This window comes from Pristiophorus japonicus, unplaced genomic scaffold, assembly GCF_044704955.1.
Source record: "Pristiophorus japonicus isolate sPriJap1 unplaced genomic scaffold, sPriJap1.hap1 HAP1_SCAFFOLD_373, whole genome shotgun sequence".
Lineage (NCBI taxonomy): Eukaryota > Metazoa > Chordata > Chondrichthyes > Pristiophoridae > Pristiophorus > Pristiophorus japonicus.
This window is the reverse complement of record NW_027253577.1, coordinates 398,997-426,979: the sequence shown is the minus strand read 5'-3', so window position 1 is coordinate 426,979 and position 27,983 is coordinate 398,997.

Genomic DNA, 27,983 nt, shown 5'->3' with positions numbered 1-27,983 from the left:
TCCCACGGACAGGGAATGGAGACAATAACATGGACAGGGAATGGAGACAGTAGCACGGACAGGGAATGAATACAGTAACACGGACACGGAATGGGGACAGTCCCATGGACAGGGAATGGAGACAATAACACGGACACGGAATTGGGACAGTAACACGGACACAGCATGGAGATAGTAACACGGACAGGGAATGGAGACAGTAACACGGACAGGGAATGGAGACAGTAACACGGACAGGGAATGTGGACACTAACACGGACAGGGAATGGAGACAGTAACACAGACAGGGATTGGAGACAGTAACACGGACAGGGAATGGAGGCAGTCACACGGACAGGGAATGGAGACAATAACATGGACAGGGAATGGAGACAGTAGCACGGACAGGGAATGAATACAGTAACACGGACACGGAATGGGGACAGTAACACGGACAGGGAATGGGCACAGTAACATGGACAGGGAATGGGGACAGTAACACGGACAGGGAATGGGGACAGTAACACGGACAGGAAATGGAGACAGTACCATGGACAGGGAATGGAGACAGTAACACGGACAGGGAATGGGGACAGTCCCATGAACAGGGAATGGAGACAATAACACGGACACGGAATTGGGACAGTAACATGGACACAGCATGGAGATAGTAACACGGACGGGGAATGGAGACAGTAACACGGACAGGGAATGGAGACAGTAACACGGACAGGGAATGAAGACAGTAACACGGACAGGGAATGGAGACAGTCCCATGGACAGGGAATGGAGACAATGACACGGACAGGGAATGAAGACAGTAACACAGACAGGGAATGAAGACAGTAACATGGACAGGGAATGGAGACAGTAACACGGACAGGGAATGGGGTCAGTCACACGGATAGGGAATGTGGACAATAACACGGACAGGGAATGGAGACAGTAACAAAGACAGGGAATGGAGACAGTAACACGGAAAGGGAATGGAGCTAGTAAGATGGACAGGGAATGGGGACAGCAACATGGACAGGGAATGGGGACAGTAACACGGGCAGGGAATGGAGACAATAACACAGACATGGAATGGGGACAGTAACACGGACAAGGAATGGAGACAGTAACAAGGACAGGGAATGGAGACAGTAACACGGACAGGGAATGGAGCTAGTAACATGGACAGGAAATGGGGACAGTAACAGGGACAGGGAATGGAAACAGTAACACGACAGGGAATGGAGACAGTAACACGGACAGAGAATGGGGACAGTAACACGGACAGGGAATGGAGTCAGTAACACGGACAGGGAATGGGGACAGTAACACGGAATGGGAATGGGGACAGTAAGACGGACAGGGAATGGGGACAATAACACGGACAGGGAATAGAGGCAGTAACACGTACAGGGAATGGAGACAGGAATGCGGACAGGGAATGGAGAGAGTAACACGGACAGGGAATGGAGACAGTCCCATGGACAGGGAATGGAGACAATAACACGGACAGGGAATGGAGACAGTAACACAGACAGGGATTGGAGACAGTAACACGGACAGGGAATGGAGACAGTACCATGGACAGGGAATGGAGACAGTAACAGGGACAGGGAATGGGGACAGTCCCATGGACAGGGAATGGAGACAATAACACGGACATGGAATTGGGACAGTAACACGGACACAGCATGGAGATAGTAACACAGACAGGGAATGGAGACAGTAACACGGACAGGGAATGGAGACAGTAACACGGACAGGGAATGTGGACACTAACACGGACAGGGAATGGAGACAGTAACACAGACAGGGATTGGAGACAGTAACAGGGACAGGGAATGGAGACAGTCCCACGGACAGGGAATGGAGACAATAACATGGACAGGGAATGGAGACAGTAGCACGGACAGGGAATGAATACAGTAACACGGACACGGAATGGGGACAGTCACACGGACAGGGAATGGGCACAGTAACATGGACAGGGAATGGGGACAGTAACACGGACAGGGAATGGGGACAGTAACACAGACAGGGATTGGAGACAGTAACACGGACAGGGAATGGAGACAGTACCATGGACAGGGAATGGAGACAGTAACACGGACAGGGAATGGAGACAGTAACACGGACAGAGAATGGGGACAGTAACACGGACAGGGAATGGAGTCAGTAACACGGACAGGGAATGGGGACAGTAACACGGAATGGGAATGGGGACAGTAAGACGGACAGGGAATGGGGACAATAACACGGACAGGGAATAGAGGCAGTAACAAGTACAGGGAACGGAGATAGGAATGCGGACAGGGAATGGAGACAGTAACACGGACAGGGAATGGAGACAGTCCCATGGACAGGGAATGGAGACAATAACACGGACAGGGAATGGAGACAGTAACACAGACAGAGATTGGAGACAGTAACACGGACAGGGAATGGAGACAGTACCATGGACACGGAATTGGGACAGTAACACAGACACAGCATGGAGATAGTAACACGGACAGGGAATGGAGACAGTAACATGGACAGGGAATGGAGACAGTAACACGGACAGGGAATGTGGACACTAACACGGACAGGGAATGGAGACAGTAACACAGACAGGGATTGGAGACAGTAACACGGACAGGGAATGGAGACAGTCCCGCGGACAGGGAATGGAGACAAGAACATGGACAGGGAATGGAGACAGTAGCACGGACAGGGAATGAATACAGTAACACGGACACGGAATGGGGACAGTAACACGGACAGGGAATGGGCACAGTAACATGGACAGGGAATGGGGACAGTAACACGGACAGGGAATGGGGACAGTAACACGGACAGGAAATGGAGACAGTACCATTGAAAGGGAATGGAGACAGTAACACGGACAGGGAATGGGGACAGTCCCATGAACAGGGAATGGAGACAATAACACGGACACGGAATTGGGACAGTAACATGGACACAGCATGGAGATAGTAACACGGACGGGGAATGGAGACAGTAACACGGACAGGGAATGGAAACAGTAACACGGACAGGGAATGAAGACAGTAACACGGACAGGGAATGGAGACAGTCCCATGGACAGGGAATGGAGACAATAACACGGACAGGGAATGAAGACAGTAACACAGACAGGGAATGAAGACAGTAACATGGACAGGGAATGGAGACAGTAACACGGACAGGGAATGGGGTCAGTCACACGGATAGGGAATGTGGACAATAACACGGACAGGGAATGGAGACAGGAACAAAGACAGGGAATGGAGACAGTAACACGGAAAGGGAATGGAGCTAGTAAGATGGACAGGGAATGGGGACAGTAACATGGACAGGGAATGGGGACAGTAACACGGACAGGGAATGGAGACAATAACACAGACATGGAATGGGGACAGTAACACGGACAAGGAATGGAGACAGTAACAAGGACAGGGAATGGAGACAGTAACACGGACAGGGAATGGAGCTAGTAACATGGACAGGAAATGGGGACAGTAACAGGGACAGGGAATGGAAACAGTAACACGACAGGGAATGGAGGCAGTAACACGTACAGGGAATGGAGACAGGAATGCGGACAGGAAATGGAGACAGTAACACGGACAGGGAATGGGGACAGTAACACGGACAGGGAATGGGGACAGTAAGACGGACAGGGAATGGGGACAATAACACGGACAGGAAATGGGGACAGTAACACGGACAGGGAATGGGGATAGTAAGACGGACAGGGAATGGGGACAGTAACACGGAGAGGAAATGGAGACAGTACCATGGACAGGGAATGGAGACAGTAACACGGACAGTGAATGGGGACAGTCCCATGTACAGGGAATGGAGACAATAACACGGACACGGAATTGGGACAGTAACACGGACATAGCATGGAGATAGTAACATGGACAGGGAATGGAGACAGTAACACGGACAGGGAATGGAGACAGTAACATGGACAGGGAATGTGGACACTAACACGGACAGGGAATGGAGACAGTAACACAGACAGGGATTGGAGACAGTAACACAGACAGGGAATGGAGACAGTCCCGCGGACAGGGAATGGAGACAAGAACATGGACAGGGAATGGAGACAGTAGCACGGACAGGGAATGGGGACAGTAACACAGACAGGGAATGGAGACAGAAAAACGGACAGGGAATGGAGACAGTATCACGGACAGGGAATAGAGGCAGTAACAAGTACAGGGAACGGAGATAGGAATGCGGACAGGGAATGGAGACAGTAACACGGACAGGGAATGGAGACAGTCCCATGGACAGGGAATGGAGACAATAACACGGACAGGGAATGGAGACAGTAACACAGACAGAGATTGGAGACAGTAACACGGACAGGGAATGGAGACAGTACCATGGACACGGAATTGGGACAGTAACACAGACACAGCATGGAGATAGTAACACGGACAGGGAATGGAGACAGTAACATGGACAGGGAATGGAGACAGTAACACGGACAGGGAATGTGGACACTAACACGGACAGGGAATGGAGACAGTAACAAGGACAGGGAATGGAAACAGTAACACGGACAGGGAATGTGGACACTAACACGGACAGGGAATGGAGACAGTAACACAGACAGGGATTGGAGACAGTAACACGGACAGGGAATGGAGACAGTCCCGCGGACAGGGAATGGAGACAAGAACATGGACAGGGAATGGAGACAGTAGCACGGACAGGGAATGAATACAGTAACACGGACACGGAATGGGGACAGTAACACGGACAGGGAATGGGCACAGTAACATGGACAGGGAATGGGGACAGTAACACGGACAGGGAATGGGGACAGTAACACGGACAGGAAATGGAGACAGTACCATTGAAAGGGAATGGAGACAGTAACACGGACAGGGAATGGGGACAGTCCCATGAACAGGGAATGGAGACAATAACACGGACACGGAATTGGGACAGTAACATGGACACAGCATGGAGATAGTAACACGGACGGGGAATGGAGACAGTAACACGGACAGGGAATGGAGACAGTAACACGGACAGGGAATGAAGACAGTAACACGGACAGGGAATGGAGACAGTCCCATGGACAGGGAATGGAGACAATAACACGGACAGGGAATGAAGACAGTAACACAGACAGGGAATGAAGACAGTAACATGGACAGGGAATGGAGACAGTAACACGGACAGGGAATGGGGTCAGTCACACGGATAGGGAATGTGGACAATAACACGGACAGGGAATGGAGACAGGAACAAAGACAGGGAATGGAGACAGTAACACGGAAAGGGAATGGAGCTAGTAAGATGGACAGGGAATGGGGACAGTAACATGGACAGGGAATGGGGACAGTAACACGGACAGGGAATGGAGACAATAACACAGACATGGAATGGGGACAGTAACACGGACAAGGAATGGAGACAGTAACAAGGACAGGGAATGGAGACAGTAACACGGACAGGGAATGGAGCTAGTAACATGGACAGGAAATGGGGACAGTAACAGGGACAGGGAATGGAAACAGTAACACGACAGGGAATGGAGGCAGTAACACGTACAGGGAATGGAGACAGGAATGCGGACAGGAAATGGAGACAGTAACACGGACAGGGAATGGGGACAGTAACACGGACAGGGAATGGGGACAGTAAGACGGACAGGGAATGGGGACAATAACACGGACAGGAAATGGGGACAGTAACACGGACAGGGAATGGGGATAGTAAGACGGACAGGGAATGGGGACAGTAACACGGACAGGGAATGGGGGACAGTAACACGGAGAGGAAATGGAGACAGTACCATGGACAGGGAATGGAGACAGTAACACGGACAGTGAATGGGGACAGTCCCATGTACAGGGAATGGAGACAATAACACGGACACGGAATTGGGACAGTAACACGGACATAGCATGGAGATAGTAACATGGACAGGGAATGGAGACAGTAACACGGACAGGGAATGGAGACAGTAACATGGACAGGGAATGTGGACACTAACACGGACAGGGAATGGAGACAGTAACACAGACAGGGATTGGAGACAGTAACACGGACAGGGAATGGAGACAGTCCCACGGACAGGGAATGAAGACAATAACATGGACAGGGAATGGAGACAGTAGCACGGACAGGGAATGAATACAGTAACACGGACACGGTGTTAGCGTTAGTGTTTTCTCTGAAGAATCACTCAACACTCAGGGTCGGTTCCAATGCTGAAGCAGCTTTATTACGCTCAGCGGGAAGGAAAAACTCAGGACCGTATCCAGGTTTCTCTTCACAGAACAAAGAGTTACATGTACCTTTATATGTTTTACAACAGTTACAAAACAGCTTACTGCAGTTACACAGCTCATCACGGCTGGACACAAGCCAATCATAACGATTATAGATTACATATAGGTTTTTTAATCCAATAGAATTCTCCTAGTAACCAGGGAACCATTGTCAATTTGGGTTGATCGATGACTTTATATGTTCTCTCCCTAGTTCTTTCATCTGGGAGAAATAATTGGTTTGTAGCCTTGTTTACAGCAAATGGTTTCCCTCTTATCTTTCTTCCTGGGGAATTAATTGGTTTATGGCCTTGTTCACAGGAGATGGCTTCCTTCTTATCTCTGCCTTCCCAGGCATTCCTACAGTGGGCCTCACAGGGTTATTGCTCGGTCAGTGAACGTTCAACAGTTCACAGTTTGACTACCTGATTTCCCATAATGCCTGGGCAGCCATTTTATGTGTGTGTCCATTTAAGCTTATGTGAGTTCTAAATATCCAGCAGGTGCCTAATGCCTAAGTCTATATATATCTTTCGACTCTCTACAACAATTCCCCCTTTCGGTAAAGGGACTAGCCCTAGTCCCCTTTTAACCGAAATACTGCCTTTATCTGATATTTGTGCACGGCCCGGTATTCCTTGCCTCAACGTGCTGGCCAGTCACGCGGTTTCAGGAGTTCCGGTTGCTCAAATCAAATTAACAAAGGCTAGCTCCTCCCGTCCCCTTATCAAACAGACTTGTTTAATATCCAGGGAACGGTGATTGGTCCGTTTCTGCCGTTTGTGGCGCCTGCATACCTGGCAGGCCATCACGCCCCATGTTATTGCTAAGATTAATTGTATTCCGACCAGTGTGTGTGAAATAATTCGAATCCATGGGTGGATGTTCACATTTATTCCCCAGTCCCAGACCTTTCTCCACCAACTCTGACTTTGTAAGTCTACCTCGGTATCTTCTTTGATTTTAGTTTGTAGCTGGTGATAGAGTTTTACAGATTGACCCACTCTGAGCCTCAACTCCCGTAATACTTCGGTTAGATGTGGGATAGGGACCTGCTCTGGCTCGTCATAATCCTGCAAATGATCATGGAGCTGATCAGTTACTTCAATAACTTCGGACTTCCGGCGCCTAACCTGGGTGATATGCGCTTGCCCGATCGCGACAGGTCGTAGTGGTGTAAAGCAAAAGTTTGGCTGCGGTATAGGGCACTGCAGGCCATTATACTGGTATGAACGCTCAGTAGTAGAGACGCAGTATCTTCCCCTCCCTCCGTAGCCTGCCCTCGCGAAGTGCATGTGTGCGGGCACTATTTCTAGTACACACCCATTGGTTCGGTTAAACCCGCACTCGTCTAGTTCGCCTCGGCCCACCGGGTGAGGGCATACTGTGATTTCCCCCCTTTGCTTGCAATCTGCTAGGGAAATCCCGGTAAGTATGTTGTTTCGACGAACGGCAGAGGTGGTGGTTAGGTAGTAGCGTATGGAGACATTTTCCCGTATTACTCCGATATTCTCTAGTTGGTATAAGGGGAACGGCCCTGAGTCCGGCGTTGCTATGGGGATCAACAGGACTATCCCTATCCCGGTAGTCCTACCCATCTGGCAATCTGGAATTGCGGGTATACTCGGGTCAGTCCCTTCAGAGTACAATTATCCAGTGTCCCCCTTTGGTTCGCCAACTGAGCTAAATGTGAACTGTCTATCCAATCGGGTACCTCCCCGCGTTGGATCTGGTTGAGGTTGTGGCGGATCTGTCCCACCATCCACAGACCATAAGCATGACAGAGTTGCCCCTGTCTTTGCTTTATTGTATCTTCTTGTTCTCTATCAATGAGGTGATTGATGGTTTTAGCGTGAGCTTCCAGGACTGAGATGCCATCCAACTGGATTTCGGCCCCCTCCTTTCCTAGGTTGGCCTGGTCTTCCTGGTTTTGCTCCACCCTCTCCAATAACCCCTTCATCACCCCTTTAAGCTGTTCTACCCTCTCATTTAGCCCTTGTATGTCTATCGAGTTCACTACGGAGGTTCCTGTATTGAAAACGGTAGCAACATCATTTACTATTTCCCTCTTCACCCTGGGTGCTAACCCCTGTCCCCGGAACTTACTGGCACCCATGGCATCGGCAGCCTGCTGCATTACGACTTTACTTAATACATTGTACATCTTCCTTGACTGTTCGGTACAATATTCCGGCATCTGGATGCCTGAAATATTGATCAGAACAGGCACAATTTCATGTTTAACATTATCATACAATAATTCCCCTTCGTTGTACATTGCAATCCCATTTTCTGGTCCCTTAGTAGTTATGGGACAAGGCAGTTCTTCGGGCAATGTAGTGATTCTTATGGGGCGCGGTGTCGGAGGGGGTGAGAAACATACATACAATTATATTGCAGCCGCCCCCGCCTCCTCGTAATACCCACACAGCCTCATTCCCTTCTTGCGGATGACTGATTGCTGGGATTGTCCCGGAGGCGCGCAAATTATGCCGAAAGTACATTCATCAGGCCCTTTGACATCCCTCCGTTTAATGCATCTGCTCCTTATACCCGTGGAGCACTGTACACATACTCTTATTCTTATTAGGATTCTTATTAGGATTCACTTGTAACCATGCATTAAAATAAGTCCTGTCCTTGCTCCAGTCCTTGGTTGCTGGGATGCACATTCCGTCCGTTAAATTAAACAAGACTCCATAGTTCATATAGTTGTTTATTTCCAGCGTGCTCTGCTGTCCGTCGGTGTTGCCCAGGGTACGTGCATGTCGCAGGGCTATCCATATTACGAGTAGCGCCTTTCGTATTCCCATTCCGGTAAGTATTATCTGTAATTTTAAACAGACGGCCTGGTCGTCACCAGGGGTTAAGTTTTTTTGCTCTACGAGTGTCCCTGTCACCCTGCAAAATCAGAAGGACAAGGTTATAATCGAACCATTTCGAGCTGAATCTGTAGGGCGTGCGCCCGTGTCTTTACCCACTTAAATATTACCCAAACTCCTATTATGACCAAGGCCAAAGCTATTCCTCCAAACATCGCTGTCTGCTTTACCGTTAGGTTGGGTTTGTGGACTACACCTACCCACCGTGGGGTACATTGGCTCTATTGCCAGAGGTGATGGTGCTATGGCTGCGCACTGCACTATCCGTCTAGTCCCGTTATCTCTTCCAGCCTGTTTATCTTAGCTTTTAACTCTTCAATTTGTTTTATTGAATATCTATTTCTTTATTGTATCAGGCAAGTATTATTACATAAGCTAGTTCTGTTTTTATTTTTGTTTCCTCTGTTAGGTGAGTCTTTTTTTTTTCCTATTAAGAAATCCAAATTAATAATGTTCAGTATAAAATGGCTGTCAATGGAAAGGGTTAACTCCTTTCCAGGTTTGTAAGAAGACCTGATGTCATTACGTGACTTCACGTAATCATCTGAAAAAAAAGTCTTTGTGCCTTCAAAACTGGCTTCGAAATTAGGAATCCGTTAAACAGCATAAATCATTAGAGTAAACTCCAATGTTTTCTTAACTTCTAATTCAAGTACTTGCCAAAGAATTTTTTTTTTTTTAAATTGTTTTAAAACAAGACCACTCATACAATAGCAATTTTGTTTACTGAAATTCAATTCTGTTTTTTTTTTTATTTCTCTCTTTCTCCTCGTTATCTTCAAAACCCTCCTGCTTGTTTAGACTGTTCGGGACATTTTGGAAATCTTTTCAAACTGCATTGAAACTTTTTCATAATTGAAAATTCGAATCCATGTAGAGTGTTTTTTACTTATTCCAATTTTTTTTTTTCCTCTTCTAATTAAACCAATATCTTTTTCACAGCAAACATCAACTAGTATTTAGTAAGTTATGTCTTTTTCCATTTAGTCCGTTACATCTTTTTTTTTTCTTTCTTCAAATTAGGTTTTGTATTTTACACGGAGGGTTCGTAACTCCATAAAGTTGTTAATTTGTTTACTTTCAAAGTGGCGTCTTTATCTTTTTCTTTTTCTCCATAACTGGAATGGAGACCAGCTTTGAGAGTTTGAGTGCTGCCTTTCGTTATCTCAAAATGCTCCAGTTTCAAAGCCGTTACTAAAGCTTGCTGTTTTTTAACATTTTCCAAAAGTTCCTTTTACACCTTCGCAGATAGCTCGCCACTTGCCCAGGAGTTTGACCTGATCAGATTTAATTTAATCTTTTTTTTTTTTTAAATCCACCTCAGTATTTCCTGTGCCTTCTCTGAATATCTCAAAATCCCAATTCAAACTTTGTAATTTCAATCTTTATTTGAAACTTTTTTTTTTAGAAGCTCTTTTTTTTTAAAGCATTCTTTATCTCATTCCGAGACTAAATTTATGTCTTTCAACCCAATCAATCATTGCATGTTTTCTTTCGGCAAGTAAGTGAGCATGTCAAATAAATATTTTGCTCAACAAACCTATTCTTTATTTGTTTATTCTCCTAGCTCCGTAACTTATCATCCGAATAAATCCACACCTGCGTTTCTAACTTAAATGTCTTAAAACTTCCCACATACAGGACAACATTACAAAGGGTTTAAAAAAAAAGACTTTCACTCTGTTTCTAAAATAAACAGACACTTGCATTCCTCTTCCAACCAGGCTTTCGGAACATGAAAACATAAAACAAAAATTCATTCTGCAGTCAAAAATCACACAGACACTTCTCACTCAACGATCAGACATTTACAACAGTCTCTCTTCTTGTTTTGGCCGGCTCTATTTTTGGATCCATGACCTTTCAGGGAATTCGTAGTTTTATCTAAATAATTCCTCACATAACTAATTCCTGAGGATTCCACCCTGCTTTAATCATTTTTTCAATTAGCTTCTTTTGTTTTTCCGCCAGGTGGCGGGTAAGCGACCCTTCTGGTCCCCACTCGAGTTTACTTGTTTTCATGGCCATTCCTGGGTAGGACTGGTATCGTTAGGAATCTACTCTCAGTGGTCCGCTTTCTTTCTAGCGCGACTTGTAGTAAACTGTCTCTTGGCTACTGTCAGGTCACAAGTTCTGCTGTTACACAAACTTATACAATTCTTAAAAACGCGTTTAAGCAATTCCCGCAGTGCTCTACGTATCCTTAACGACTACCTACCACCGCTCAGCCCGTTGGTCCGACCCTGTTCACAGGTTTGGATTCCGGTAGCCGCTGTACACCGCTTGGTTCTATCCCGGGGTATTTCAAATTACACTACTGGGTCCGGAAGATGTCTCTCGGTATCACGATCCCACGGTCTAAGTGTGTTCCCTACGCCTACTTGGTTCCTGGCCGTCACGTGGGACAAAAGTCCTCTTAATTCAGGCTCAGGCTAGGCGTTTGAGATATTAGACCGTCTCCTCATGTCGATCAACCAGCTTCCACCTTCCGCACCCTTTATACTTAAAAATTGTTTTTTATACTCACCCGGGTTTTTTTCCAAGGGCGTCCAGCGACTCCGGGAAATCCTGCCGACTACGCCATTGTTAGCGTTAGTGTTTTCTCTGAAGAATCACTCAACACTCAGGGTCGGTTCCAATGCTGAAGCAGCTTTATTACGCTCAGCGGGAAGGAAAAACTCAGGACCGTATCCAGGTTTCTCTTCACAGAACAAAGAGTTACATGTACCTTTATATGTTTTACAACAGTTACAAAACAGCTTACTGCAGTTACACAGCCCATCACGGCTGGACACAAGCCAATCATAACGATTATAGATTACATATAGGTTTTTTAATCCAATAGAATTCTCCTAGTAACCAGGGAACCATTGTCAATTTGGGTTGATCGATGACTTTATATGTTCTCTCCCTAGTTCTTTCATCTGGGAGAAATAATTGGTTTGTAGCCTTGTTTACAGCAAATGGTTTCCCTCTTATCTTTCTTCCTGGGGAATTAATTGGTTTATGGCCTTGTTCACAGGAGATGGCTTCCTTCTTATCTCTGCCTTCCCAGGCATTCCTACAGTGGGCCTCACAGGGTTATTGCTCGGTCAGTGAACGTTCAACAGTTCACAGTTTGACTACCTGATTTCCCATAATGCCTGGGCAGCCATTTTATGTGTGTGTCCATTTAAGCTTATGTGAGTTCTAAATATCCAGCAGGTGCCTAATGCCTAAGTCTATATATATCTTTCGACTCTCTACAACACACGGAATGGGGACAGTAACACGGACAGGGAATGGGCACAGTAACATGGACAGGGAATGGGGACAGTAACACGGACAGGGAATGGGGACAGTAACACGGACAGGAAATGGAGACAGTATCATGGACAGGGAATGGAGACAGTAACACGGACAGGGAATGCGGACAGTCCCATGGACAGGGAATGGAGACAATAACACGGACATGGAATTGGGACAGTAACACGGACACAGCATGGAGATAGTAACACGGATGGGGAATGGAGACAGTAACACGGACAGCGAATGGAGACAGTAACACGGACAGGGAATGGGGACAGTAACATGGACAGGGAATGAATACAGTAACACGGACAGGGGATGGAGACAGTAACACGGACGGGGAATGGAGACAGTAACACGGACAGGGAATGGGGACAGTAACACGGACAGTGAATGGAGACAGTAACACGGACAGGGAATGGAGACAATAACACAGACAGGGAATGGGGACAGTCCCACGGAGAGGGAATGGAGACAATAACACGGACACGGAATTGGGACAGTAACACAGACACAGAATGGAGATAGTAAGACGGACAGGGAATGCAGACAGTAACACGGACAGGGATTGGAGACAGTAACACGGACTGGGAATGGGTACAGTAAGACGGAGAGGGAATGGAGACAGTAACACGGACAGGGAATGGGGACAGCAACACGGACAGGAAATGGAGACAGTACCATGGACAGGGAATGTAGACAGTAACACGGACAGGGAAAGGGGACAGTAACACGGACAGGGAATGGAGACAGTACCATGGACAGGGAATGGAGACAGTACCATGGACAGGGAATGGAGACAGTAACATGGACAGGGAATGGGGACAGTCCCATGGACAGGGAATGGAGACAATAACACGGACACGGAATTGGGACAGTAACACGGACACAGCATGGAGATAGTAACACGGACAGGGAATGGAGACAGTAACACGGACAGGGAATGGAGACAGTAACACGGACAGGGAATGTGGACACTAACACGGACAGGGAATGGAGACAGTAACACAGACAGGGATTGGAGACAGTAACACGGACAGGGAATGGAGACAGTCCCACGGACAGGGAATGGAGACAATAACATGGACAGGGAATGGAGACAGTAGCACGGACAGGGAATGAATACAGTAACACGGACACGGAATGGGGACAGTAACACGGACAGGGAATGTGCACAGTAACATGGACAGGGAATGGGGACAGTAACACGGACAGGGAATGGGGACAGTAACACGCACAGGAAATGGAGACAGTACCATGGACAGGGAATGGAGACAGTAACACGTTCAGGGAATGGGGACAGTCCCATGGACAGGGAATGGAGACAATAACACGGACACGGAATTGGGACAGTAACACGGACACAGCATGGAGATAGTAACACGGACGGGGAATGGAGACAGTAACACGGACAGGAAATGGAGACAGCAACACGGACAGGGAATGGGGACAGTAACACGGACAGGGAATGAATACAGTAACACGGACAGGGAATGGGGACAGTAACACGGACAGTGAATGGAGACAGTAACACGGACAGGGAATGGAGACAATAACACAGACAGGGAATGGGGACAGTCCCACGGAGAGGGAATGGAGACAATAACACGGACACGGAATTGGGACAGTAACACAGACACAGAATGGAGATAGTAAGACGGACAGGGAATGCAGACAGTAACACGGACAGGGATTGGAGACAGTAACACGGACTGGGAATGGGTACAATAAGACGGAGAGGGAATGGAGACAGTAACACAGACAGGGAATGGGGACAGCAACAGGGACAGGAAATGGAGTCAGTACCATGGACAGGGAATGTAGACAGTAACACGGACAGGTAATGGGGACAGTAACACGGACAGGGAATGGAGGCAGTAACACGGACAGGGATTGGAGACAGTAACACGGACAGGGAATGGAGACAGTCCCATGGACAGGAAATGGAGACAATAACACGGACAGGGAATGGAGACAGTAACACAGACAGGGAATGAAGACAGTAACACGGACAGGGAATGGAGGCAGTAACACGTACAGGGAATGGAGACAGTAACACGGACAGGGAATGGGCACAGTAACATGGACAGGGAATGGGGACAGTAACACGGACAGGGAATGGGGACAGTAACACGGACAGGAAATGGAGACAGTACCATGGACAGGGAATGGAGACAGTAACACGGACAGGGAATGGGGACAGTCCCATGAACAGGGAATGGAGACAATAACACGGACACGGAATTGGGACAGTAACATGGACACAGCATGGAGATAGTAACACGGACGGTGAATGGAGACAGTAACACGGACAGGGAATGGAGACAGTAACACGGACAGGGAATGAAGACAGTAACACGGACAGGGAATGGAGACAGTCCCATGGACAGGGAATGGAGACAATAACACGGACAGGGAATGAAGACAGTAACACAGACAGGGAATGAAGACAGTAACATGGACAGGGAATGGAGACAGTAACAAAGACAGGGAATGGAGACAGTAACACGGAAAGGGAATGGAGCTAGTAAGATGGACAGGGAATGGGGACAGTAACATGGACAGGGAATGGAAACAGTAACACGACAGGGAATGGAGACAGTAACACGGACAGAGAATGGGGACAGTAACACGGACAGGGAATGGAGTCAGTAACACGGACAGGGAATGGGGACAGTAACACGGAATGGGAATGGGGACAGTAAGACGGACAGGGAATGGGGACAATAACACGGACAGGGAATAGAGGCAGTAACACGTACAGGGAATGGAGACAGGAATGTGGACAGGAAATGGAGACAGTAACACGGACAGGGAATGGGGACAGTAACACGGACAGGGAATGGGGACAGTAAGACGGACAGGGAATGGGGACAATAACACGGACAGGAAATGGGGACAGTAACACGGACAGGGAATGGGGATAGTAAGACGGACAGGGAATGGGGACAGTAACACGGACAGGGAATGGGGAACAGTAACACGGAGAGGAAATGGAGACAGTACCATGGACAGGGAATGGAGACAGTAACACGGACAGGGAATGGGGACAGTCCCATGGACATGGAATGGAGACAATAACACGGACACGGAATTGGGACAGTAACACGGACATAGCATGGAGATAGTAACACGGACAGGGAATGGAGACAGTAACACGGACAGGGAATGGAGACAGTAACACAGACAGGGATTGGAGACAGTAACACGGACAGGGAATGGAGACAGTCCCACGGACAGGGAATGGAGACAATAACATGGACAGGGAATGGAGACAGTAGCACGGACAGGGAATGAATACAGTAACACGGACACGGAATGGGGACAGTAACACGGACAGGGAATGGGCACAGTAACATGGACAGGGAATGGGGACAGTAACACGGACAGGGAATGGGGACAGTAACACGGACAGGAAATGGAGACAGTACCATGGACAGGGAATGGAGACAGTAACACGGACAGGGAATGCGGACAGTCCCATGGACAGGGAATGGAGACAATAACACGGACATGGAATTGGGACAGTAACACGGACACAGCATGGAGATAGTAACACGGACGGGGAATGGAGACAGTAACACGGACAGGGAATGGAGACAGCAACACGGACAGGGAATGGGGACAGTAACACGGACAGGGAATGAATACAGTAACACGGACAGGGAATGGAGACAGTAACACGGACGGGGAATGGAGACAGTAACACGGACAGGGAATGGGGACAGTAACACGGACAGTGAATGGAGACAGTAACACGGACAGGGAATGGAGACAATAACACAGACAGGGAATGGGGACAGTCCCACGGAGAGGGAATGGAGACAATAACACGGACACGGAATTGGGACAGTAACACAGACACAGAATGGAGATAGTAAGACGGACAGGGAATGCAGACAGTAACACGGACAGGGATTGGAGACAGTAACACGGACTGGGAATGGGTACAGTAAGACGGAGAGGGAATGGAGACAGTAACACGGACAGGGAATGGGGACAGCAACACGGACAGGAAATGGAGACAGTACCATGGACAGGGAATGTAGACAGTAACACGGACAGGGAAAGGGGACAGTAACACGGACAGGGAATGGAGACAGTACCATGGACAGGGAATGGAGACAGTAACACGGACAGGGAATGGGGACAGTCCCATGGACAGGGAATGGAGACAATAACACGGACACGGAATTGGGACAGTAACACGGACACAGCATGGAGATAGTAACACGGACAGGGAATGGAGACAGTAACACGGACAGGGAATGGAGACAGTAACACGGACAGGGAATGTGGACACTAACACGGACAGGGAATGGAGACAGTAACACAGACAGGGATTGGAGACAGTAACACGGACAGGGAATGGAGACAGTCCCACGGACAGGGAATGGAGACAATAACATGGACAGGGAATGGAGACAGTAGCACGGACAGGGAATGAATACAGTAACACGGACACGGAATGGGGACTGTAACACGGACAGGGAATGGGCACAGTAACATGGACAGGGAATGGGGACAGTAACACGGACAGGGAATGGGGATAGTAACACGCACAGGAAATGGAGACAGTACCATGGACAGGGAATGGAGACAGTAACACGGACAGGGAATGGGGACAGTCCCATGGACAGGGAATGGAGACAATAACACGGACACGGAATTGGGACAGTAACACGGACACAGCATGGAGATAGTAACACGGACGGGGAATGGAGACAGTAACACGGACAGGGAATGGAGACAGCAACACGGACAGGGAATGGGGACAGTAACACGGACAGGGAATGAATACAGTAACACGGACAGGGAATGGAGACAGTAACACGGACGGGGAATGGACACAGTAACATGGGCAGGGAATGGGGACAGTAACATGGACAGGGAATGGAGACAGTAACACGGACAGGGAATGGGGACAGTAACACGGACAGTGAATGGAGACAGTAACACGGACAGGGAATGGAGACAATAACACAGACAGGGAATGGGGACAGTCCCACGGAGAGGGAATGGAGACAATAACACGGACACGGAATTGGGACAGTAACACAGACACAGAATGGTGATAGTAAGACGGACAGGGAATGCAGACAGTACCACGGACAGGGATTGGAGACAGTAACACGGACTGGGAATGGGTACAATAAGACGGAGAGGGAATGGAGACAGTAACACAGACAGGGAATGGGGACAGCAACACGGACAGGAAATGGAGTCAGTACCATGGACAGGGAATGTAGACAGTAACACGGACAGGTAATGGGGACAGTAACACGGACAGGGAATGGAGGCAGTAACACGGACAGGGATTGGAGACAGTAACACGGACAGGGAATGGAGACAGTCCCATGGACAGGAAATGGAGACAATAACACGGACAGGGAACGGAGACAGTAACACAGACAGGGAATGAAGACAGTAACACGGACTGGGAATGGAGGCAGTAACACGTACAGGGAATGGAGACAGTAACATGGACAGGGAATGGGGACAGTAACAAGGACAGAGAATGGAGACAGTAACATGGACAGGGAATGGGGACAGTAACACGGACAGGGAATGGAGACAATAACACAGACACGGAATGGGGACAGTAACACGGACAAGGAATGGAGACAGTAACAAGGACAGGGAATGGAGACAGTAACACGGACAGGGAATGGAGCTAGTAACATGGACAGGAAATGGGGACAGTAACAGGGACAGGGAATGGAGACAGTAACACGACAGGGAATGGAGACAGTAACTCGGACAGAGAATGGGGACAGTCCCATGGACAGGGAATGGAGACAATAACACGGACACGGAATTGGGACAGTAACACGGACACAGCATGGAGATAGTAACACGGACGGGGAATGGAGACAGTAACACGGACAGGGAATGGAGACAGTAACACGGACAGGGAATGGGGACAGTAACACGGACAGGGAATGGAGACAGTAACACAGACAGGGATTGGAGACAGTAACACGGACAGGGAATGGAGACAGTCCCACGGACAGGGAATGGAGACAATAACATGGACAGGGAATGCAGACAGTAGCACGGACAGGGAATTAATACAGTAACACGGACACGGAATGGGCACAGTAACATGGACAGTGAATGGGCACAGTAACATGGACAGTGAATGGGGACAGTAACACGGACAGGAAATGGAGACAGTACCATGGACAGGGAATGGAGACAGTAACACGGACAGGGAATGGGGACAGTCCCATGGACAGGGAATGGAGACAATAACACAGACAGGGAATGGAGACAGTAACATGGGCAGCGAATGGGGACAGTAACACGGACAGGGAATGGAGACAGTAACACGGACGGGGAATGGGGACAGTAACACGGACAGTGAATGGAGACAGTAGCACGGACAGGGAATGGAGACAATAACACAGACAGGGAATGGAGACAGTAACATGGGCAGCGAATGGGGACAGTAACACGGACAGGGAATGGAGACAGTAACACGGACACGGAATGGGGACTGTAACACGGACAGGGAATGGGCACAGTAACATGGACAGGGAATGGGGACAGTAACACGGACAGGGAATGGGGATAGTAACACGCACAGGAAATGGAGACAGTACCATGGACAGGGAATGGAGACAGTAACACGGACAGGGAATGGGGACAGTCCCATGGACAGGGAATGGAGACAATAACACGGACATGGAATGGGGACATTAACACGGACAGGGAATGGGGACTGTAAGATGGACAAGGAATGGGGACAATAACACGGACAGGAAATGGGGACAGTAACACGGACAGGGAATGGAGAGAGTAACATGACAGGGAATGGAGACAGTAACATGGACAGGGAATGGGGAAAGTAACACGGACAGGGAATGGGGACAGTAAGACGGACAGGGAATGGGGACAATAACACGGACAGGGAATGGGGACAGTAAGACGGACAGGGAATGGGGAAAGTAACACGGACAGGGAATGGAGGCAGTAACACGGACAGGGAATGGAGACAGTATCAAGGACAGGGAATGGAGACAGTAACACGGAAGGGAATGGAGACACTAACACGGACAGAGAATGGGGACAGTAACACGGACAGGGAATGGAGACAGTAACACGGACAGGGCATGGAGACAGTAACATGGACAGGGAATGGGACAGTAACACGGACAGGGAATGGGGACGGTAACATGGACAGGGAATGAATACAGTAACACGGACACGGAATGGGCACAGTAAAATGGACAGGGAATGGAGACAGTAACACGGACACGGAATGGGGACTGTAACACGGACAGGGAATGGGCACAGTAACATGGACAGGGAATGGGGACAGTAACACGGACAGGGAATGTGGATAGTAACACGCACAGGAAATGGAGACAGTACCATGGACAGGGAATGGAGACAGTAACACGGACAGGGAATGGGGACAGTCCCATGGACAGGGAATGGAGACAATAACACGGACACGGAATTGGGACAGTAACACGGACACAGCATGGAGATAGTAACACGGACGGGGAATGGAGACAGTAACACGGACAGGGAATGGAGACAGCAACACGGACAGGGAATGGGGACAGTAACACGGACAGGGAATGAATACAGTAACACGGACAGGGAATGGAGACAGTAACACGGACGGGGAATGGACACAGTAACATGGGCAGGGAATGGGGACAGTAACATGGACAGGGAATGGAGACAGTAACACGGACAGGGAATGGGGACAGTAACACGGACAGTGAATGGAGACAGTAACACGGACAGGGAATGGAGACAATAACACAGACAGGGAATGGGGACAGTCCCACGGAGAGGGAATGGAGACAATAACACGGACACGGAATTGGGACAGTAACACAGACACAGAATGGTGATAGTAAGACGGACAGGGAATGCAGACAGTAACACGGACAGGGATTGGAGACAGTAACACGGACTGGGAATGGGTACAATAAGACGGAGAGGGAATGGAGACAGTAACACAGACAGGGAATGGGGACAGCAACACGGACAGGAAATGGAGTCACTACCATGGACAGGGAATGTAGACAGTAACACGGACAGGGAATGGGGACAGTAACACGGACAGGGAATGGAGGCAGTAACACGGACAGGGATTGGAGACAGTAACACGGACAGGGAATGGAGACAGTCCCATGGACAGGAAATGGAGACAATAACAAGGACAGGGAATGGAGACAGTAACACAGACAGGGAATGAAGACAGTAACACGGACTGGGAATGGAGGCAGTAACACGTACAGGGAATGGAGACAGTAACATGGACAGGGAATGGGGACAGTAACAAGGACAGAGAATGGAGACAGTAACATGGACAGGGAATGGGGACAGTAACAGGGACAGGGAATGGAGACAATAACACAGACACGGAATGGGGACAGTAACACGGACAAGGAATGGAGACAGTAACAAGGACAGGGAATGGGGACAGTAACAAGGACAGAGAATGGAGACAGTAACATGGACAGGGAATGGGGACAGTAACACGGACAGGGAATGGAGACAATAACACAGACACGGAATGGGGACAGTAACACGGACAAGGAATGGAGACAGTAACAAGGACAGGGAATGGAGACAGTAACACGGACAGGGAATGGAGCTAGTAACATGGACAGGAAATGGGGACAGTAACAGGGACAGGGAATGGAGACAGTAACACGACAGGGAATGGAGACAGTAACACGGACAGAGAATGGGGACAGTCCCATGGACAGGGAATGGAGACAATAACACGGACACGGAATTGGGACAGTAACACGGACACAGCATGGAGATAGTAACACGGACGGGGAATGGAGACAGTAACACGGACAGGGAATGGAGACAGTAACACGGACAGGGAATGGGGACAGTAACACGGACAGGGAATGGAGACAGTAACACAGACAGGGATTGGAGACAGTAACACGGACAGGGAATGGAGACAGTCCCACGGACAGGGAATGGAGACAATAACATGGACAGGGAATGGAGACAGTAGCACGGACAGGGAATTAATACAGTAACACGGACACGGAATGGGCACAGTAACATGGACAGGGAATGGGGACAGTAACACGGACAGGGAATGGGGACAGTAACACGGACAGGAAATGGAGACAGTACCATGGACAGGGAATGGAGACAGTAACACGGACAGGGAATGGGGACAGTCCCATGGACAGGGAATGGAGACAATAACACGGACACGGAATTGGGACAGTAACACGGACACAGCATGGAGATAGTAACACGGACAGGGAATGGAGACAGTAACACGGACAGGGAATGGAGACAGTAACACGGACAGGGAATGGGGACAGTAACACGGACAGGGAATGGAGACAGTAACACAGACAGGGATTGGAGACAGTAACACGGACAGTGAATGGAGACAGTCCCACGGACAGGGAATGGAGACAGTAGCACGGACAGGGAATGAATACAGGAACACGGACAGGGAATGGAGACAGTAATACGGACGGGGAATGGGGACAGTAACACGGACAGTGAATGGAGACAATAGCACGGACAGGGAATGGAGACAATAACACAGACAGGGAATGGAGACAGTAACATGGGCAGGGAATGGGGACAGTAACACGGACAGGGAATGGAGACAGTAACACGGACAGGGAATGGGGACAGTAACACGGACAGTGAATGGAGACAGTAACACGGACAGGGAATGGAGCCAATAACACAGACAGGGAATGGGGACAGTCCCACGGAGAGGGAATGGAGACAATAACACGGACAGGGAATGGGGACAGTAAGATGGACAAGGAATGGGGACAAAAACACGGACAGGGAATGGGGACAGTAACACGGACAGGGAATGGAGAGAGTAACACGGACAGGGAATGGAGACAGTAACATGACAGGGAATGGAGACAGTAACATGGACAGGGAATGGGGAAAGTAACACGGACAGGGAATGGGGACAGTAAGACGGACAGGGAATGGGGACAATAACACGGACAGGGAATGGGGACAGTAAGACGGACAGGGAATGGGGAAAGTAACACGGACAGGGAATGGAGGCAGTAACACGGACAGGGAATGGAGACAGTATCACGGACAGGGAATGGAGACAGTAACACGGAAAGGGAATGGAGACACTAACACGGACAGAGAATGGGGACAGTAACACGGACAGGGAATGGTGACAGTAACACGGACAGGGCATGGAGACAGTAACATGGACAGGGAATGGGACAGTAACACGGACAGGGAATGGGGACAGTAACATGGACAGGGAATGAATACAGTAACACGGACACGGAATGGGCACAGTAACATGGACAGGGAATGGGGACAGAAACACGGACAGGGAATGGGGACAGTAACACGGACACGGAATTGGGACAGTAACACGGACACAGCATGGAGATAGTAACACGGACAGGGAATGGAGACAGTAACACGGACAGGGAATGGAGACAGTAACACGGACAGGGAATGGGGACAGTAACACGGACAGGGAATGGAGACAGTAACACAGACAGGGATTGGAGACAGTAACACGGACAGTGAATGGAGACAGTCCCACGGACAGGGAATGGAGACAATAACATGGACAGGGAATGGGGACAGTAAGACGGACAGGGAATGGGGACAATAACACGGACAGGGAATGGAGGCAGTAACACGGACAGGGAATGGAGACAGTATCACGGACAGGGAATGGAGACAGTAACACGGAAAGGGAATGGAGACAGTAACACGGACAGAGAATGGGGACAGTAACACGGACAGGGAATGGAGACAGTAACACGGACAGGGCATGGAGACAGTAACATGGACAGGGAATGGGACAGTAACACGGACAGGGAATGGGGACAGTAACATGGACAGGGAATGGGGACAGTAACATGGACAGGGAATGGGGACAGTAACACGGACAGGGAATGGGGACAGTAAGACGGACAGGAAATGGAGACAGTAACACGGACAGGGAATGGAGACAGTAACACGGACAGGGAATGGGGACAGTAACACGGACACGGAATTGGGACAGTAACACGGACACAGAATGGAGATAGTAACACGGACAGGGAATTGAGACAGTAACACGGACAGGGAATGCAGACAGTAAAACGGACAGGGAATGGGGACAGTAACACGGACAGGGAATGGAGACAGTAACACGGACAGGGATTGGAGACAGTAACACTGACAGGGAATGGAGACAGTCCCATGGACAGGGAATGGAGACAATAACACGGACAGGGAATGGAGACAGTAGCACGGACAGGGAATGGAGACAGTAACACGGACAGGGAATGGAGACAGTAACATGGACAGGGAATGAAGACAGTAACACGGACAGGGAATGGAGACAGTAGCACGGACAGGGAATGAAGACAGTAACACGGACAGGGAATGGAGACAGTAACATGGACAGGGAATGGAGACAGTAATATGGACAGGGAATGGGGACAGTAACACGGACAGGGAATGGAGACAGTAACACGGACAGGGAATGGGGACAGTAACACGGACACTGAATGGAGACAGTAACACGGACAGGGAATGGAGACAATAACACAGACACGGAATAGGGACAGTAACACTGACAGGGAATGGAGACAGTAACACGGACAGGGAATGGGGACAGTCTTACGGAGAGGGAATGGAGACAATGACACGGACAGGGAATGGGGACAGTAACACGGACAGGAAATGGAGACAGTACCATGGACAGGGAATGGAGACAATAACACGGACACGGAATTGGGACAGGAACACGGACACAGAATGGAGATCATAACACGGACAGGGAATGGAGACAGTAACACGGACAGGGAATGGGGACAGGGAATGGAGACAGTAACACGAACATAGAATGGGGACAGTAACACGGACAGGGAATGGAGACAGTAAGACGGACAGGGAATGGGGACAGTAACACGGACAGGGAATGGAGACAATAACATGGACAGTGAATCGGGACAGTAAAACGGACTGGGAATGGGGACAGTAACACGGACAGGGAATGGGTACCGTAACACAGACATGGAATGGCGACAGTAACACGGACAGGGAATGGGGACAATAACACGGATAGGGAATGGAGACAGTAACAAAGACAGGGAATGGAGACAGTAAGACGGACTGGGAATGGGGACAGTAACACGGACAGGGAATGAGGACAGTACGACGGACAGGGAATGGGGACAATAACACGGACAGGGAATGCGGACAGTAAGACGGACAGGGAATGGGGACAATAACACGGACAGGGAATGGGGACAGTAACACGGACTGGGAATGGGGACAGTAAGACAGACAGGGAATGGGGACAGTAACACGGACATGGAATGGAGACAGTAACACGGACAGCGAATGGAGAGAGTAACACGGACAGGGAATGGAGACAGGAGCATGGACACAGAATGGGGACAGTAACACGGACAGGGAATGGGGACAGTAACACGGATAGGGAATGGAGACAGTAACACGGACAGGGAATGGAGACAGTAACACGGACAGGGAATGGAGACAGCCCCATGGACAGGAAATGGAGACAATAACACGGACAGGGAATGAAGACAGTAACACAGACAGGGAATGGGGACAATAACACGGACAGGGAATGGAGGCAGTAACACGGACAGGGAATGCGGACAGTAAGACGGAAAGGGAATGGGGACAGTAACACGGACAGGGAATGGAGACAATAACACGGACAGTGAATCGGGACAGTAAAACGGACAGGCAATGGGGACAGTAACATGGACAGGGAATGGAGACAGTCCCATGGACAGGGAATGGAGACAATAACACGGACAGGGAATGAAGACAGTAACACAGACAGGGAATGAAGGCAGTAACACGGACAGGGAATGGAGACAGTAACATGGACAGGGAATGGGGAGAGTAACACGGACAGGGAATGGAGACAGTAACACGGACAGGGAATGGGGACAGTAACACGGACAGGGAATGGAGACAGTAACCCGGACAGGGAATGGAGACAGTAACATGACAGGGAATGGGGAGAGTAACACGGACAGGGAATGGGTACAGTAACATGGACAGGGAATAGGGACAGTAACACGGACAGGGCATGGAGAGAATAACACGGACAGGGAATTGAGACAGGAGCATGGACACGGAATGGGGACAGTAACACGGACAGGGAATGGGGACAGCAACATGGACAGGGAATGGGGACAGTAACACGGACAGGGAATGGAGACAGTAACACGGACAGGGAATGGAGACAGTAACACGGACAGGGAATGGAGACAGTAACACGGACAGGGAATGGAGACAATAACACGGACAGGGAATGAAGACAGTAACACGGACAGGGAATGGGGACAGTAACACGGACAGGGAATGGAGACAGTAACACGGACAGGGAATGGAGACAGTAACACGGACAGGGAATGGGGACAGTAACATGGACAGTGAATGGAGACAGTAACACGGACAGGGAATGGAGACAATAACACGGACAGGGAATGGGGACAGTCCCATGAACAGGGAATGGAGACAATAACACAGACACGGAATTGGGACAGTAACACGGACACAGCATGGAGATAGTAGCACGGACGGGGAATGGAGACAGTAACACGGACAGGGAATGGAGACAGTAACACGGACAGGGAATGGGGACAGCAACACGGACAGGGAATGGAGACAGTAACACAGACAGGGATTGGAGACAGTAACACGGACAGTGAATGGAGACAGTCCCGCGGACAGGGAATGGAGACAATAACATGGACAGGGAATGGAGACAGTAGCACGGACAGGGAATGAGTACAGTAACACGGACAGGGAATGGAGACAGTAACACGGATGGGGAATGGAGACAGTAACATGGACAGGGAATGGTGACAGTAACACGGACAGGGAATGGAGACAGTAACACGGACAGGGAATGGGGACAGTAACACGGACAGTGAATGGAGACAGTAACACGGACAGGGAATGGAGACAATAACACAGATAGGGAATGGGGACAGTCCCACGGAGAGGGAATGGAGACAATAACACAGACACGGAATGGGGACATTAACACGGACACGGAATGGGGACAGTAAGATGGACAAGGAATGGGGACAATAACACAGACAGGGAATGGGGACAGTAACACGGACAGGGAATGGAGAGAGTAACACGGACAGGGAATGGAGACAGTAACATGAAAGCGAATGGAGACAGTAACATGGACAGGGAATGGGGAAAGTAACACGGACAGGGAATGGGGACAGTAAGACGGACAGGGAATGGGGACAATAACACGGACAGGGAATGGGGACAGTAAGACGGACAGGGAATGGGGACAATAACACGGACAGGGAATGGAGGCAGTAACACGGACAGGGAATGGAGACAGTATCACGGACAGGGAATGGAGACAGTAACACGGAAAGGGAATGGAGACAGTAACACGGACAGAGAATGGGGACAGTAACACGGACAGGGAATGGAGACAGTAACACGGACAGGGAATGGAGACAGTAACACGGACAGGGAATGGAGACAGTAACACGGACAGGGAATGGGGACAGTCACATGGACAGGGAATGGGGACAGTAACACGGACAGGAAATGGAGACAGTAACACGGACAGGGAATGGAGACAGTAACACGGACAGGGAATGGAGACAATAACACAGACAGGGAATGGAGACAGTAACATGGGCAGGGAATGGGGACAGTAACACGGACAGGGCATGGAGACAGTAACATGGACAGGGAATGGGACAGTAACACGGACAGGGAATGGGGACAGTAACATGGACAGGGAATGGGGACAGTAACATGGACAGGGAATGGGGACAGTAACACGGACAGGGAATGGGGACAGTAAGACGGACAGGAAATGGAGACAGTAACACGGACAGGGAATGGAGACAGTAACACGGACAGGGAATGGGGACAGTAACACGGACACGGAATTGGGACAGTAACACGGACACAGAATGGAGATAGTAACACGGACAGGGAATTGAGACAGTAACACGGACAGGGAATGCAGACAGTAAAACGGACAGGGAATGGGGACAGTAACACGGACAGGGAATGGAGACAGTAACACGGACAGGGATTGGAGACAGTAACACTGACAGGGAATGGAGACAGTCCCATGGACAGGGAATGGAGACAATAACACGGACAGGGAATGGAGACAGTAGCACGGACAGGGAATGGAGACAGTAACACGGACAGGGAATGGAGACAGTAACATGGACAGGGAATGAAGACAGTAACACGGACAGGGAATGGAGACAGTAGCACGGACAGGGAATGAAGACAGTAACACGGACAGGGAATGGAGACAGTAACATGGACAGGGAATGGAGACAGTAATATGGACAGGGAATGGGGACAGTAACACGGACAGGGAATGGAGACAGTAACACGGACAGGGAATGGGGACAGTAACACGGACACTGAATGGAGACAGTAACACGGACAGGGAATGGAGACAATAACACAGACACGGAATAGGGACAGTAACACTGACAGGGAATGGAGACAGTAACACGGACAGGGAATGGGGACAGTCTTACGGAGAGGGAATGGAGACAATGAC